This window comes from Rattus norvegicus, chromosome 2 (genome assembly GCF_036323735.1).
Source record: "Rattus norvegicus strain BN/NHsdMcwi chromosome 2, GRCr8, whole genome shotgun sequence".
NCBI lineage: Eukaryota > Metazoa > Chordata > Mammalia > Rodentia > Muridae > Rattus > Rattus norvegicus.
In genome coordinates this window covers 155,708,094-155,724,316 of record NC_086020.1, presented here as the reverse complement: position 1 = coordinate 155,724,316, position 16,223 = coordinate 155,708,094, and the positions used below count along the sequence as shown (strand labels likewise).

Sequence of the window (16,223 nt, the reverse complement as noted above, 5' to 3'; positions counted from 1 at the left end):
TCTCTCCACCTCCCACGTGCTGTACCAACCACCAGGACCAGTCTCTGGTGATAGGGATTAGACCCAGAGCTTTGTGCATGCTAGGCAAGCACGCTACCAACTAAGCTACATCTGCAGCCCATGCGCACCACCTTCTCTGTAACAAGCTGCTCTAAGCACACCAGTTAAAACATTACACTTATTTCTCTCGTGCCACTTCTAAAAATCAGGGATGAAGCAGCCTACGTGGGTGGTCTGTATTGGGCCATCTCGGGAGGTTACAAAGTCATCACCAGAGCTGCAGTTATCTGAAGACCTGACCAGGATGGCTCACATGACATAGGCTAGAGGTCTTGGTTCTTTCTTCATGTTTCTTTTGAGTATTCTCATAACACCATCCGTCACTGGGTTTCCCCATAGCGGATGTCCCAAGGGAGCTGAAGTTAGTGGTGTTTCTATATCCTAACCACAGAAGTGACGCCCTGTCGTATCTGCTGCATTCCATTGGTAAAATACAACATCAGCTCAAGATGTAAGAGGAACTACACAAGGTCGTGAATACCAGACGCTACAGATAATCTTCATAGTTGGAAGGTAGCTAACCACTAGGCCTTAGACATGTGTTCACATAATATATTTTTGCAATATTTAGAAAATTAAGACATCTCTATGTTCTTTCCCAAAAATCATATTAGTTTTTAGTCCCATTAGATATATCTTTTTTCTTATAGGATCTTACTTGACACTCTGTAAATTATTTTAGAACTTGGTAAAAATTACTTCATAAACCAAACCAAAACCATAGTGTGAAGTCCTGATAGGAATATCTCTCTCTCTCTCTCTCTCTCTCTCTCTCTCTCTCTCTCTCTATCTCTATCTCTCTATCTCTCTCTCTATCTCTTTCTCTCTCTCCCCCCTTTCTCCCCCTCTCTTTCTCTTCCTCCCTCCCTCTCTCTCTATGTGTCTCTCTGTCTCTCTGTGTTTCTCTGTCTCTCTTATCTCTCTGTCTGTCTATCTGTTTTTCTCTCTCTCACTCACTCTCTTGCTCTCTCACCCTCTGCAGGGTCTTATGAATGTACACCTGGCTGTAAATCTGAACTCTCTATGTAGGGAAAGCTGACTTGAACTCAGAGATCCCCCTGTCTCTGACTTCTGAGTGCTAGCATTAAAAGAGTACACTACCACATTGGCTTCTAATCCAGATTAGATTTTTTTTTTATCTTTTATGAAGTGCTTTCTGGGCTGGCTGGACTTTTAACATTGTTAAAACTGTTATAGATTATGGGACTTTTGAATTTGGACTAAATGTATTTTGCATTAAGCTCTGCCTAAGTATGGCCCCCATAGACTCATGTGTTTGAACAAGCCTATGGGGACCAGGGAGAGGAATGTGGTGGTTTGAATATGCTTGGCCCACAGGGAGTAAGAAGGTGTGGCCTTGTTGGAGGAAGTGTGTCACTGTGGGGGTGGGCTTTGAAGCCCTGTCCAGTGCAGAAAGGTCAGTCTCCTGTTTGCCTTCAGAACAAGGTGTAGAACTCTCAGCTCCTCCAGCACCATGCCTGCCTGGATGCTGCCATGCTTTCCCACCATGACGATAATGAACTAAACCTCTGGAACTGTAAGCCAGTCCCAGTGAAATGTTGTACAGATATAAGAGTTGCTTTGGTCATGGTGTCTCTTCATAGCAATAAAACCCTAAGACAGAAGAGTTATGTTCAGTTATCTGAATAGGTACCAAGTCTATAAATTAATTATATATCTCTCTGTGCCTCAAAGTTTTTATTCAAGAGATGAAGAGAGCAGTTGCAATGACTGAGATAACCTTCCCAAAGTGTCTAGAATGGGTCTGGTACACAGCACTTGCACAGTAAGTGTTATTTGTTTTTATTATTGAGTCTCTGAAAACTCACTAACCTCAGGAAGCCAAGTTTGGATGTCTTTCACAGTATTACAGCAAGTTGTAATTTCAGTATTCACTTCAGATGATTGCATACATTTGTATATGCTGCTAACAATGACAAGAACTCATAATAAAGACCTCTAGAGCACAAAAGCATTTCCTGGTAGCAATATACATGGGCATGATGATTTTGGTAACGTGTTTATTAGTGTATCCACATAAGATAACTGTATGTACATCCTACATCAACTTTGCTCCTAGTTGTAAACCTAACAGCAATTATGCTAGCATCTACCAAGAGGCATATGGGAAATATTCATAATGGCTTTATTCATGTTAACCCAACATGAAACAATCCAAATGCCCCCTGACATGGTACAGCATGTTAATGAGGAGAGATGAATACAGCAATGAAAAGAACCAATCTCATCAACATCATGTTGAATAAGGGAGTCCAGAAACAAAACCCAGATAGTTCAGCATGAGGGGAAGGGGTATAAAGTTGGGTGGTGACCTAGTCATGGTAACTATTTCTGTGATGAAACACCATGACCAAAGCAACTTGAGGATGAAAGGGTTTATCTCCCTCACAGTTCCATAGAATGGTTCATCCTCAAGAACTGTGAGGACAGGAACTCAAGGAGGGCAGTGTGGGGCTGTACAGAGGTCTTTGTGCTCTAGGGGATCTGGAATGCTAAGCACTCAGGGTAGTTCCTTCAAGGGAAGGAATGCAAAACCTGTTTTCTGCCCAGAAGGCTGCAGCGCAATGGCTTTCTAGCCTGGTGACCTTTGCACAGTATGTATATCTGAAGACTTTCCGGCACCAGATTCTCCTCCAGACCCATTCTCGTAAGTTTGTTGATCTCAGTCAATCTACAGAACTTATTTTTATGGAAGATGTCACACGCACTTCACAGAGTTCTGATGTTCACATCTAATCTATATTTAGCTGACTTTGGTCCTCAACGAGATTTAGGTATGTTTTGTTGTGCAAGTGGGATTGAGTTAATCATCCCAAGAAGAATTTTCATCCAATTGTGCTGTGTCTAAATGTGGCTAAAATGAACAACTCAGTGTCAGATTCCTGAAGTTTGAACCAACATTGGCTACTGAGTCATGCTGGTATGAACGGCCTTCTTGCCTTCCATGGCTCATCTCTCTGCTGACTGTGGAAGTTGAAGAGTTCCCCGCAGGGCCGGAACCTGGAGTCAAGAGCCAATGCAGAGGCCATGGGGGAACACTGCTCCTTGTAGCTTGCTCAGCCTGCTTTCTTATAGAGCACAAGATGACCAGCCCTTGGGAGTCCCCACCCACAGTGGACTGGGCCTCCTCCATTGATCACTAAGGAAGAAAATGCCTTAGAGCTGGATCTCATGCAAGCATTTCCTCAACTGCAGTTTTCCCCTTTCAGATGACTCTAGCTTATGTCAAGTTGACATAAAACTAGCCATCACAAGTAGGGAGGTGAGGAGGACCGAGAAGGAGTTGAGGAGGGGATTAAAAATTAATCAATCTTTCAATTTAAGATTTGGATATTTTATTATAATCTGTACTAAGAAGATTTCTAGCCCATTCTAAAGTTAGTGATGGAGCCAAGGTGTGATGGCAGATTCCTGTATTCCCCATACTTGGAAACATGAGACAGGAGGATTATGAGTTTAAAGGCTATAACAATACAAAACAAAAGTAATGGCTGGGCTGTGGAGGTAGCTGATTGTAAGGTGCTCGAATTCAAGCACGGGGACCTGGATTGGCATGGAGCAGGCCTGTAATCCCAGAAGGAGACAGGAAAACACTAGGGGCTTGCTTGTCAGCCAGTCTAGCCAATTGGTAAGGTCTGGGTTTCAGTGAGAGACCGTGTCAAAACTAAGTGTGGAGAGTAATTGGTTGAAGAAGATACTGGATACTGTTCTCTGTTTTCCATAGGTGTACACACACACACACACAGAGATATGCACATGTGTGTACACTTTCTCAGTTACTTTTCTATTGCTGAGATAAAACACCCCTACCAAAAGCAACTTGGGGAGGAAAAGGTCACATCAAAAGAAGTCAAGGCAGGGACCTGGAGGCAAGAGTAGATATAGAGAGACCAGGAGGAATGATGCCTACTGGCTTGCTCCCATGGCTTGCTTAGCCTGTTTTTTTTTTCTTTTATAACAGACAGGACCCAAGCCAAGGAGTGGCTAGGTGGTCTGGATCCTCCCATTGTCAATCAAGAAAATGCACCCCAGCTTACCCACAGACCCATCCAATAGGGCCAATTTTTCTGATGAGGTTTCTTCTTCAAAAATTACTCTAGCTTGCTGTCAAGATGTCATAAAACCAGGCAGCAAGTGTGCATATACTCTGTATACACACAGAAAGAGTAGTGATATAAAGAAACCCTCTGCTGATAACACTAACATAGGCTGGCAAGGAAAGAGCCTTGACAGTGATTGAGGGCTAATCAAGTTTCATTTTGCCAATTCTAAATCTTTATAGTTAAGAGTTGCCAAGCAGTGAGTGATAGAGAAGAGCCATGGGTTTGTTCTTTAATAGTTGTGCCAATTTCACTTATTTCCAAAACGTTTAAGCGCCAGTACTCTCTGTGGTGATAGCCGTACTATCAAGGCGCAAATGAGACATAGCTCTTGACCCACAGAGCCAGGTCTGCTGGGACATGACAGAAAGTCAATCAAAAGCGAACAGCTGAGACTTCTAGTGGGAGTAGAAGTAAGTTCTCTGACCCCGCGGAATGAAGCCGGAATAAAATACTAGAAGCAGAAGCTGAGATAAGTCCCTACAGCTATGCTCCGAGGGCTGAAGACAACTGAACATTCTAGGTTAGGAGGGAAGGGTGGGAGAGAAGCTTTGAGCACACAGGTACACGGGAGAGGCCCCAAGGAACGCAACAAGGTTGCAAGAGACACCCACGGAGAGGAGATCCATTAAGCCCTGTGCAGGGCTTACAAAGCAGTTCCACCAGCAGGAGAAAGGCATGGCGCCACATATCCTAGGAATGTTTGTCTGCCTTCAGTGTGAAGAAAGGACGAGAGAGGGAGGGAAGATTAAGGGAGATCTGGCTTGAGGTCTGTTGCAACAAAGCAAGCTGTAGATGATGGTATTTAAACTAAGGCAGTAGAGATGCACCTTGAGCAATGTTCTGAAGTAGCAGGACGGGTTGGCTCAGCAAAGGAAAGACGGCTAACTTCCAGCCTCTGGCTTCAGCGCCTGTGAACTGTGGTGACGTTCGCCTGTACAGAGAGTAGACGGAAAGAGCAGCCTGCCACTGAGAGCGATTTTGAGGAGGTCAGGGAGTGGGAGCTAATGAGTTTCATCCATGCTGTGTCTTCAGTGCTTGTGAGATGCCGAAGTGGAGATATTCAGTCTTTAGTTGGTCCTTGAAGAGACCAGTCTAGGAGCCAGTGCTGCGCAGAGATGAATTCAAACCATAGGAACAGCGAGAAGCAGATTGAGTTCAGAACACCTAGGAATCCTCATTGGTAATAGAGTGGCAGTAAGGAAGGAGTATTTCTCAAAAGACAGGAAGGAGGAGCACAGAGAAGGAAGGAAGCCAGAACACTACACACGGGAGCTTAAGGAAGGGACATCTTTCAGCTGGTGTCAGGAAACAGAATGTAAAGGTGCCAGGAGGTTGCATCTGGGAAGACTTTATCACCTTCACAGGCGTACAGTGGTACACAGCTTTTCCCCAACACTGCCAAGTCAGAGGCAGGCAGATCTTTACAAGTTCAAGGCCAGTCTATACTACATAGTAGGTCCAGGCCAGTCAGGGAAACAAAGTGAGATCCTACCTCAAGTAAACAAACAAACAAACACCACGGGGCTGGAGAGATGGCTCAGCAGTTATGAGCTCTTGCAGCTCTTGCAGGATCCAGGTTTGGTTTCACAGTTGTCTGTAACTCTGGATTGTGGGGATCTGACATCTTCTTTTGGCCTCTGTGGACACCAGCATGCACAGGTACCCATAAACATATGTAAGAAAACATGCACACATATACAAGAAAATAAATAAATCCCAAAAGCAAAACAACAAAGACTCCAGCGGAGATGTATTTGCCAAACCTCAGAGATAAAACTGGCTTGAAACAAAGGCCAATGGTTATGTGTCTAATTCTCAAGTATCCACCTCATTCCTGGGCCTCAGAGCTGCACAGCCAAGTCCCCTTCCTAATTTAGAAACAAATTCATTCATATCCTAGTTTTAGACAGCAGCACCCTCTCACCTATTTACCCATAAAGGGATTTCTTACAGGGTTCTAGTTAACTCAAAGCATGGCTCTGAGGGTCAAAGAAACAATGCTTACCATTTGTATAGCCACTGACCACACGGTTAGGAGGGACGACTAACTATGCCATGGGACTTACCTAGCAGAAATGTCCCTGCTGCTGCCACCACCTTGTGCTGGGTGCTCGTGGGTCTGGGATCTTGTCAGCAGAACCTCTCCAAAAGCAGAAACCTCCTCAGTTGTGCAAACCAAAGAACGGCAAGACCTCTGCACTACTCTCAACCTATCTGCCGTGTCAGGTGGGGTTGTTTTCTGCATGGCAAAAGCGTGATCCCAGCTACATTCCAAGGGAGTCTTGGAGATGTATTTCTTTAGCTTCCCAGCTTTTGAAGCTCGGAAAGCCAAGCTACAGTGAGATTGGAGACATGTGAAACGTCTGCCTCTCTTCTTTTTCTTCTAGTTTGCTTTCTGATGCTGTGACACAGGCCACAACTAAAACTTGGGGAAGAAACGCTTTGTTTCACCTCACAGGTTGCAGTCTAACATCGAGGGAAGTCAGATCAGAGACTCGAGACAGGAACCTGGAGACAGGAGCTGAAGCAGAGGGCACGTAGGAGTGCCTCTTACTGGCTTGTTCGTTATGGCTTGTTCAGCCTCCTTTCTTATATCATTCAGGGCCAGTAGCCCAGACATGGCCCCACCCACAATGGGCTGGATCCTCCCATGTCAATCCTTTAATCAAGCAATTACATTACAGAATTATCTACCGGTCAATCTGCTGGAGGCATTTCCTCAACTGAGGTTCCTCTTCCCAGACAGGTCCAGCTTGTGACAAGTCGCCAAAAAGAAACCACCCAGTACACTTTTCTTCTCATGTGCTCACCATTATCCCATGATAAAATAACAAGCCACAAATTACCAATATTGCGACATGTTCCTGCCTCTTGTTAGGCGATCATTCCTGGTACATAAGAAACTACATGCATCCATTCTCTGTGAGACACAGAACCTCATCATTAACTTTAAGGCATGTTTTGTCCTCACCTGCTACAACTAAGTATTGCTACCCTCATTTGTGTCAGCTAAATTGTGAAGTTAACCACAAATGGAAAGGGAAAAGAAAAGGAGGGAGAGAGGAAGGAAAGGAGAAGAAAGTGAGGTCATGAGGCCATGCATGGTCCTTATAACTTCCTTCCTCTGGGACTTACGCAATGCTGCCCACACCCTCAGCCAGAGGCTTAAACAGTTAGTATCATCGACCTGAGGAGATGACCTAACCCTCCTTCCTAAAGAGTCTGAGCCTCTTATGACTTGACATGCAGACTTCTGCGGTTTTGCGTGGCCACCTGTCTCCCAACTCGACTGATATAAGTATAGGACACTTATATCAATGATCTGTATAGGGCACTCTAACATCTAAATATTCTCTCACTCCTTCGACATACGCCAGAAACCTACTTCCCCGTTTAAAATCAGAATTACACATCTATAACAACATGCACAATCACTTTTGTTTGTCATTGTTTCTTGTGCACTGTGATGTGTGGGGTGCACACATGCTGTGACGCTCGTGTGAAGGTCAGAGGACAACTTCGTGGAGTTGGTCCTCTTCCTCCACCTGTACATGGGTTCCAGGGATCTTGTTCAGGGATCGCTATGGAAGGTGCTTCATCTGCTGGGCCATTTTGCTGGACCAACACACCCAACCTGTTTCTTCCCTGTCCAGGAGGCATGAGAAATTCAAAAGCACCAGGTCAGCCTCAAACCCCAGTTCAATGAGACTACTCTTGTATGCCCTACAGAAAGAGTCCTCATCCCAGTAGCAAAACTGTTAGAACAAAATTATTCAGACTTGCAGGGGCCAGGCATGGTGGTGCCTGCACACCTTTAATCTCAGGACTCAGAGGCAGAGGCAGGCAGATCTTTGTGAGTTTGAGGCCAGCCTGGTCTATGTAACAAGTTCCAGACCAGCCAGGGCTACACAGTGATGTTCTATCTCAATAAACGACAACAACAACAAAAAAACCCAAAGTACAACAAAAACCTTGCAGACATAGGGAGCCAAAATTTTAGAAGTGAGTCATTAGGTCATTAGTGGTTGTCAGTCACACTTCCTGTGTGTTAGTTCTGAAGCCAATGTGGTCATGGGAGACACACGCTGGTTAACTGACAAGTTGTAGTTCCCTGGGTGCTTTGTTAACTGAGTGTCCCAAGGGACCTAAAAGCCCATCAACTCATGGATGGTTTACAACGGTGTTAGCTTGTTCATCAGCAATAGTTTCAGGCCAGAAGCGTGGTTAAAGTGATATCAGAGAGTTAGGAACTTAGTAGGTCTATATTGATGGGGGTAAGAATTTGACATGGAGGAAAGATAAAGCTCTATCTGTAGGAGACACATACTACAGTTAGGCAGACTGCTACCATCTCCTTGGAAATGTGTCTGTCTGTGCGATCAACCTGCCTCTGGGTGACTGCCTGACTTTGTAGGGCAGGTAGCTTGATCTACGAAGTTCAGCTATCGGACAGTGCAGCAAATGTGTTAAATGATTACACCTTGATGTAAATTAGTGCCAGTGGGGCAGTCAACCTTGAACTTATGTGGAATCTGCATTCCTGGCATATATGGAGAGTTTTTTTAATGTAATTTTTCTTGTTGCTGTTTTTGAGGTGGGGTCTCACTTTGGAGTTCTGGCTGTGCTGGAACCCTCTCTGTGGACCAAACTACTCTTGAACTCATAAATAAATGGAGAGGGGAAAAGAAAGGAATGGGGAGAGAGGAGAAATGGAGAGAGAGAGAGAGAGAGAGAGAGAGAGAGAGATCCACTTGTCTCTGTTTCCCAAGTGCTGGGATTAAAATCATGTATCATGCACCACCACATCTAGTCTGGCATAAATAGTATGTGAATTATGTGCCAACGTTAGTGTATCCACGCACATATATGTGCACTTGTGCCGTGGTGCACTTGAAGAGGTTAGAAGACAGCTTTGGGGAGTCAGTTCTTTCCTTCCATTTGTTAAGGTGGGTCCTCATGGCTAAAGAGATGGCCGAGTGCGTAAGAGCACATACAGATCCTAATATTCACACCGGGTGGCTCACAACTGCCCACACCTCCAGCTTCGCTGGAATCTAACACCTCTGGCTTTCACAGACACCTCCGCTTGTGCACACGGACACACACAGCACATATACATACAAGAACAGGTGTTGCTTTTTTAAACGGCGGACTCTTTTTTAATTAATTTACCAATTAGCTAATTTACTTCACATCTTAACCAAATTTTCCCCTCCCTCGTCTCCTCCGTCCTCTCATCCGGCCCCCTCACCCCCACCTCACTCCATCCTCTCCTCCTCCCCTTCTCCTCAGAAAAAAGGAGACTCCCATGGATGTCAACGGGCCTTGGCATATCAAGTGCAGTGAGACTAAGTGCATCTCCTCCTATTGAGGCCAGACACAACAGCCAAGTTAGGGGAAAGGGGTCCAAAGGCAGGCAATGCAGTCAGAGACAGCCCCTGCTCCCACTTTAGGAGTCCCACGTGAAGACCAAACTGCACAAAGTGTTACACATGTGCCTAGGTCTGTCCCATGCATGCTCCCTACTCTCATGTAGAGGATAAAGATGTCAACATATGAGTTGAGGGAGACTAAGAGTTCTACCTCTGAAAGTGCGGAGACTGCCATGTAGACTTGTTAGATAAGAACATAGGGTAGAGTGCACCTTTAATCCCAGCACACGGGAGGCAGAAGCCAGCTTGTCTACAGACTGAGTTCCAGGTTAGTCAGGGCTAATAGTAAGACACTGTCTTCAAAGTAGTAGTAGTAGTGGTGGTGGTGGTGGTGGTGGTGGTGGTGGTGGTGGTGGTGGTGGTAATAGTAGTAGTAGTAATACAGTGTACATGAAAACGTTTAGTGGCACAGCATGGGTAAGCAATGGATGGGTCGCACTGCCTTGAAGATCACCCTGAGCCGTGCACTGAGGAGCCAATGACTTTGGAAAAGGAAATAAGACCTCGCCATGTTTTAGGGACATGACATGTTTCACACGGCATGGTGGTATAAGAGATCACAGGCTTTGAGATTGAGCAGAACTAAATTTGACTCTTCCCTTGTACCCATCAGCAGAACCCTTTGAGCAGGTCCCTCAAGTTCTGTTGTATGCAAGTTCATCAGTTCAGACTAGATTTGATCAGTGAAAGCGCTCAACCCCACACGGTGATAGCTAAATCACAGGAGTTGTTCTTATGGCCATGTGCACAGTATATGGTCAAGATAAGAAACTGAAGAGATGGGCGAGTGGAGAGGCTGTGCTGGCTAGTATCATGTTAACTTGACATGAGCTAGACTCTGGGAAGAAGAAACCCCAGTTGGGAAAATTCTCTCACCAGATTGGCTGGTGGGCAAGCCTATGGTACGTTTTCTTGCTTGCTGACTGACGTGGATAGTGCAACCTGACTAGGGAAGACTAGGAAAGCAGGCTGAGTGGACCTGACTCCCTTTGGTGATGGATTGTAATGTAGAAGTATACACTGAAATAAACCCTTCCCTCCTCACGTTGCTATCGGTTCTGATGTTTTAGTACAGCCATAGAAACCTAAGTCAGAGGCTGATGCAAAGGCTGACCAAGAAGTAATGAAAGACCAAAAAAGTAATGATTATGGAACAGAAAGGAATGGACAAACATTAGATTATATTCCCTGGTGAGCAGAGGCCAGGTGTCCTAAGATGTGAATGGCAGCCCTCAGAATGGTCCATGGTGCTGACTGGGCATCGTGGCATACATGTGTTAACTGAGCACTGTTACTATGTCAGCTTGGTCTACGTAGGGATGCTAGGCCAGTCAGGATTGCATAATGAGACTGGTCCAAAACATAAAAACAAACACATTTAAAATAAAATAACAAAATTTAAGCCATGCTTGGTGGCACTCAGGTGTAAGCCCAGTTTTGATCCAGTAGAGACAGGAAGTTCATGGTTATCCTCAGCTACATATTGAGTTCAACATTAACTTGGACTACACAAGACTCTGTCTTAAAATCCCCCCAAATAAAAATCAACCAAATGGGGGTTGGGGATTTAGCTCAGTGGTAGAGCGCTTGCCTAGCAAGCACAAGGCCCTGGGTTCAGTCCCCAGCTCCGAAAAAAAAAAATCAACCAAACAAAAAGCCCTAGGTAATTGATGCGAAGGTTGGGGACGAAACCTTATTAGTGAGATAGGGGTCAGAGAACAATTTGTATGACATTTCCCCCCACCCCTTAAAATTAGTTTTTAAGGCCTCTGCCTTCATAGCAGGAGTGGCGGCCACTTCTCCCATCAATAAAAACCTGATGGAGAGGTGGGAACGATAGAAAAACAGAGCTGTGAGTGTGCGTGGAGAGAGTCGCAGCCGCAGAGGCTACGGGACACGACCAGGCTAGTGAGTGGCCCGCACTACCATCCGATGGTGATGTCTATGTTGGAGACTTCACTGAGAGTCAGGTCTGGGGCTGAGGACCTGCTGCAGCCAGAGGCTGTCTTGATGTTCATGGCCACTGTTGCCACCAAAGGCCATGTGGATGTCCATAGTCTGGGCTGCCCCTGAGGACCTTATCTGGGTCTGTGGGCCTTTTGGAATGATTAGTTGTTAAGGTACAGACATTGAAAACATACTTAAAACATAAAACAGACATGCGCGGGCTTCCCACTAAATGAGAACGTCAGCAGCGTAAGTGTGTCAAGAAGGAAGTGAGGCTGCAAGTCTGAACAGCACTGGGAAACACTAAGGGCCCCGTGACTGGCTGCACGGTCTCTGTCTGAGGAAGTGGCTGAAGCATGCCCAGGTCAAGGCCTTTCATTTCCCCTTCACAGGACTTTAAAATGGAATTTTCTGAAAGGACTGATTTATTGAATAGTGTAAGAATTTTCCACTTGACTCATTAAGCAATATTAATTTTTTATTAATTAATATTAATTAATGAACATGTCCAGAACCAGAGAACCTGTAGCATGCTGTGATGAAAACTATCCGGAAGTGGGTTATAGCATAGTGAGTCTCCCCTCACAGTCAAATGGGAGGACCCTAGTCTAACCTTACAACTCTCTGAAATATTCCACCAAATTCACATTGTGTGCCTATGTGAACATGACCTGTGCATTCAGTAGATGTGATTCTGCAAAAGCAATAACACAAGCGTAAATGAAACAGTGACCCGCCCCCATCCACTCTCCATCTTATTTTTTGCTGCAAGGTTTCTCGCCGAAATGCAAACTCACCCCTTTGTCTAGACTGGCTGTCCATCCACCTTACTACACAGTACAGTCTGTCCTTAAACTCACAGTGACCCTCCCGACTCTGCCTCCCGAGTGCTGGCTGCATCACCATCACGCCTGGCTTTGCTTTTTTTTTTTTTTTTTTTTTTTTTTTTTTTGAGAAAAAGATATTTTTTTACATGGGCCCGGCAGCATACACCTTTAGTCCCAGCACTCAAGAGACAGAGATAGGAGCTTCTCTATACGTTCAAGGCCAGCCAGATCTACATACTGAGTTCTAGGACAACCAGGACCACACAGATGGACCCTGTCTCAAAAACATGATGGTGGTGGTGGTGATGATACATTTTTTTATTTTTAATTATGTGAAGGTGTGTGTTTGCCTGTGGGTATGTGCACATAAATGCAGGTGCCCTTGGAAGCCAGGGGCTTTGGACCTACTGAAGTTAGAGATAGTTGTGAGACAGCTGATATGGATGCTGGGAACCACTACTATCATTTGGGTCCTCTGGAAAAAGCAGTAAGTGCTCTCAACCATTCATCTCTTTAGCTACTGACCTCTATTTTCAATCCAGAAAACTTGAGCTAGAGTACAGAGAGATGGCTCATTTGAGAGCCCTTGCTGCTTTTCTGGAGCCCCAGAGTTTGGTTTACAGCTCCCATGTCTGGCTTACAAACAAGGGATCCAACCCAATAATACACTCTTCTGATATGCATTTGCTTGTGCGCGCGCGCACACATACACACACACACACACACACACACACAGACACGCACACACACACACACACAAACACACACACACATACACACACACGCACACACACAAACACACACAGACACGCATGCGCACACACACACAGAGAAAGAGAGAGAGACAGAGAGACAGAGAGACAGAGACAGAGACAGAGAAATAAATAAATGAATGAATAAAATCTTTTTTAAAATAAGAAACTCAAGCTGCCTCCAGTAAACTCCTACATGGATGGCAGTATGCCTCCTTTAACATGCTCATACAACTGTCTGATATGTTAACTTACCAGCCATGTATGTTTGCTGAGTATCTGAAGCATGGCTGGTCTAAATTGAAGGGCACTGTATTAAAGATAGATAGATAGATAGATAGATAGATAGATAGATAGATAGATAGATAGATAGATAGATAGATAGATAGATAGATAGATAAGCAGGCCAGTCAGCCTTTAATCCCAGCACTCTGGGAGGAAGGAAGAAAACAGGCCGAGTTGGGGGTGGGGGAAGATACCAGTTCACACTCGCTCATCACCCGTAGCTCCGGAGCCCATCACCCATAGCTCCGGAGCCACAGTTCTCTTGAGAGGGGAACCAGCCTTCCTGGAAGCAGGTCTAGCAACAGGTTTGTTTGCATTGGGTTGTCTGTTTTATTGTATGTCTGTGCTCCTATCACACAAGTGTATGACCTTACAATCACCATGAACCACAGCAGTAAGACCAAGATACTTACAGGAAGACGCAAAGCCAAACCTCCTAAGCCGAACTTCGTCTGGGCCTTGTCCGCACAGTTCCGTAGAGCGTGGTCCTAGCCTCACTTCTGAGTAAGACGTACTTCCTTCTATTACATAAAAACAAAGCCGAAGCTCTGTCTGCTCAACAGGAACGAACTAATTCTGTGTGTTCCCAGTACCATGGTTCCAAAAATAAACCAAACGCGTCAAAACCCCTGTCTCTGTTCCAGCAAAATTTTGATCTCACCCAGGTGACTTTTTGCTAGAGCACAAAAAGCAAGAAATGTAACAAGAAACCAAGTGGGGGCTAAATTGAATTTGGTTAAACCGTGTCTTTTTTCTTAGGTTCCAAGCTCCAGTGAACACCATACGCAGTGCAAATGTACTAGAAAGAAATAATAAAATAATCTATCTATGTGGCTAGGAAGAAATTAAGACAGGTAGTAAAATAAAGCTAGAAAGCAATGGGCGTGCAGTACTCGTCTTAGATCCAAATTACCCGGAAGTGAGACTTAGGGACGTTGATAATGCTGTCTGAGTGTGCCTACAGCTGTGCTGCATTAGTAAATAAACCTACTGAAGAGTAATGAAGAGAGAGCCCTGGGTCTCCTATATTATCGTCCTTCATTGAGTAGATCAAAATAGGCCCTCAAACTCCACACCAAAGGTTGCTCTGAAGTTCAAATCAGGACCTGAGACTTACACAGTTATAAAAAAAAATGTGGCTCATGTATGTTTCTCGCCTTCAGCTCCATGTTGGTTCAAAGAAAAGGAATGAACTATACAGAATTTTAGAACAATTTTCTGGGGCCAGAGAAATGGCTCAGTGGGTAAAGTATGTTGCTTCATGCAAACATGAGGGCCCGAATTTGGACTACCAGGACCATGTGAAGGGCCCAGCTTAACAGTACAAATGCCATTTTGCTGTCAGACTCCATATGATTAACTTGCCCTCTGAATGAATTCAGCTACCGAAAAAAACCCAACTTGTTCCAGGAGTCACCCTGGTAACAATCACAATTCCCATGGGCAAATAGCCATTCCACTCCTAGCAACAACCAATCAGTTCTTAAGGGGAAAGTAACTAGTGTCTAAAGTAGATTTATTAAGCTAGCAACCATTGCTCATACCAAGCTGAAATCATTACTAGCCAATAGAAGTACACCAAGCAAATGTCAACCAATCATCTGCCAAGTTGGAAAGTCCCTCATCCTGCTACTACGATAAATAAGCAAAGCTTGTACCAGCTCAGCACCTTCCACACCATCCACTGTGCTGGGGAGGTTAGAGGGTCCAAGCTGAGATTTAAATAAAGAGTCTTTGCTTTTGCATACGAGTTGGACTTCTGATGGTCTCTGGTGATCTATGACGACCTCACAATCGGGGCAGAACACCGTGTTTAAAACCTGATATGGAGGCCTATAGCTGCAATCCCAGAACCAAAAGGCAAAGGCAGGAGAGCTGGGGGAGAGGACTTGCTAGCCAGACTCTACAATAGATGCGCACCAGGCAAAGGAGGGACACTGTCTTAAAACATGAGGTGGAGTGTGATAATAGGAGAGCGAGATGTTGTCCCCTGCCCACATCAGGTGTCTGCACCCGCATATACACATAAGCATAAACACACAGACATTACACGCATACTAAATATGGATGCATGTACCTGCACAGATGAATGCACTTGTGCACACAGGAACATACACATAAGTGTGCACACTCAGAGGGAAAGAAACAATTTTTTTATTATTAAACTAGGGCTAATGGGATGGCCCATTGTTTAACGGTACTTGTCAAGCACAACTACCAGAGTTTGATCTCTGGTACAGACATGGGGAAGAAGGTGAGTGAGTTCTGCAAGTCCTCCTCATACACACACACCGTGGCAAGTGCACAGTCACATCCATACATGTAAACGGATGTGATTTAAAAATAAAAATTAAAATAACTTTTTGGCTGATTGTTTTTCCTTCAGAGTTTTTAATATCTGTTGACTTCAGCTCTTTTTTGCTTCTGACCAATGAATAAAAAGAGGGGTAGGAATGTTATCTAGGGTGATCTATAACAAAGCTAATATCCTCTGAACGTGGCTTAAATGTCAATGCGCTTACCCTGGACAGTCTATGGCCATGTGTCTCACAGAGATGGATGTGCTTGGCCTGTGCAGGCATTACCTGTGGTTTGTTTTTAAATTCCTTAACGTTTTCTGTTTACCCTAAATGTGTATTATGAGGGCCTTTTTCTGATGTGGCCCTTTTGGAAACCTGAAAAAATTTAACTCTTTACTCTGTTAGAAGCAGCTGATGAGTGTTGGTTAGAGCGACATTAGTGTTTGATTGCTTTTATTATTAAAAGTAATGACATTCACTGTCCTGTCTTCAATAG

The 16,223-nt window shown here is 44.7% G+C and overlaps 1 protein-coding gene and 1 long non-coding RNA gene across 2 annotated transcripts in view; both read right to left on the bottom strand.

Annotated features, from left to right (window-relative positions):
• Tox3l1 (TOX high mobility group box family member 3 like 1) overlaps positions 1 to 13,914 on the bottom strand; it is a 32,333-nt gene extending 18,419 nt beyond the window's left edge. The window contains exons 1-2 of the long non-coding RNA NR_131117.1: positions 13,841 to 13,914; positions 5,677 to 5,821 (exon numbers count right to left, since the gene is read on the bottom strand). This is a non-coding gene — a long non-coding RNA (TOX high mobility group box family member 3 like 1). The remainder of the gene's footprint in view (positions 1 to 5,676; positions 5,822 to 13,840) is intronic.
• Positions 1 to 14,024, bottom strand: part of LOC120100841 (guanine nucleotide exchange factor MSS4-like) — a 46,761-nt gene extending 32,737 nt beyond the window's left edge. The window contains exon 1 of the mRNA XM_039103707.2: positions 13,841 to 14,024. The gene's annotated coding sequence lies outside the window, so the exon portion shown is untranslated. The remainder of the gene's footprint in view (positions 1 to 13,840) is intronic.
• Positions 14,025 to 16,223: the final 2,199 nt, after the last annotated feature.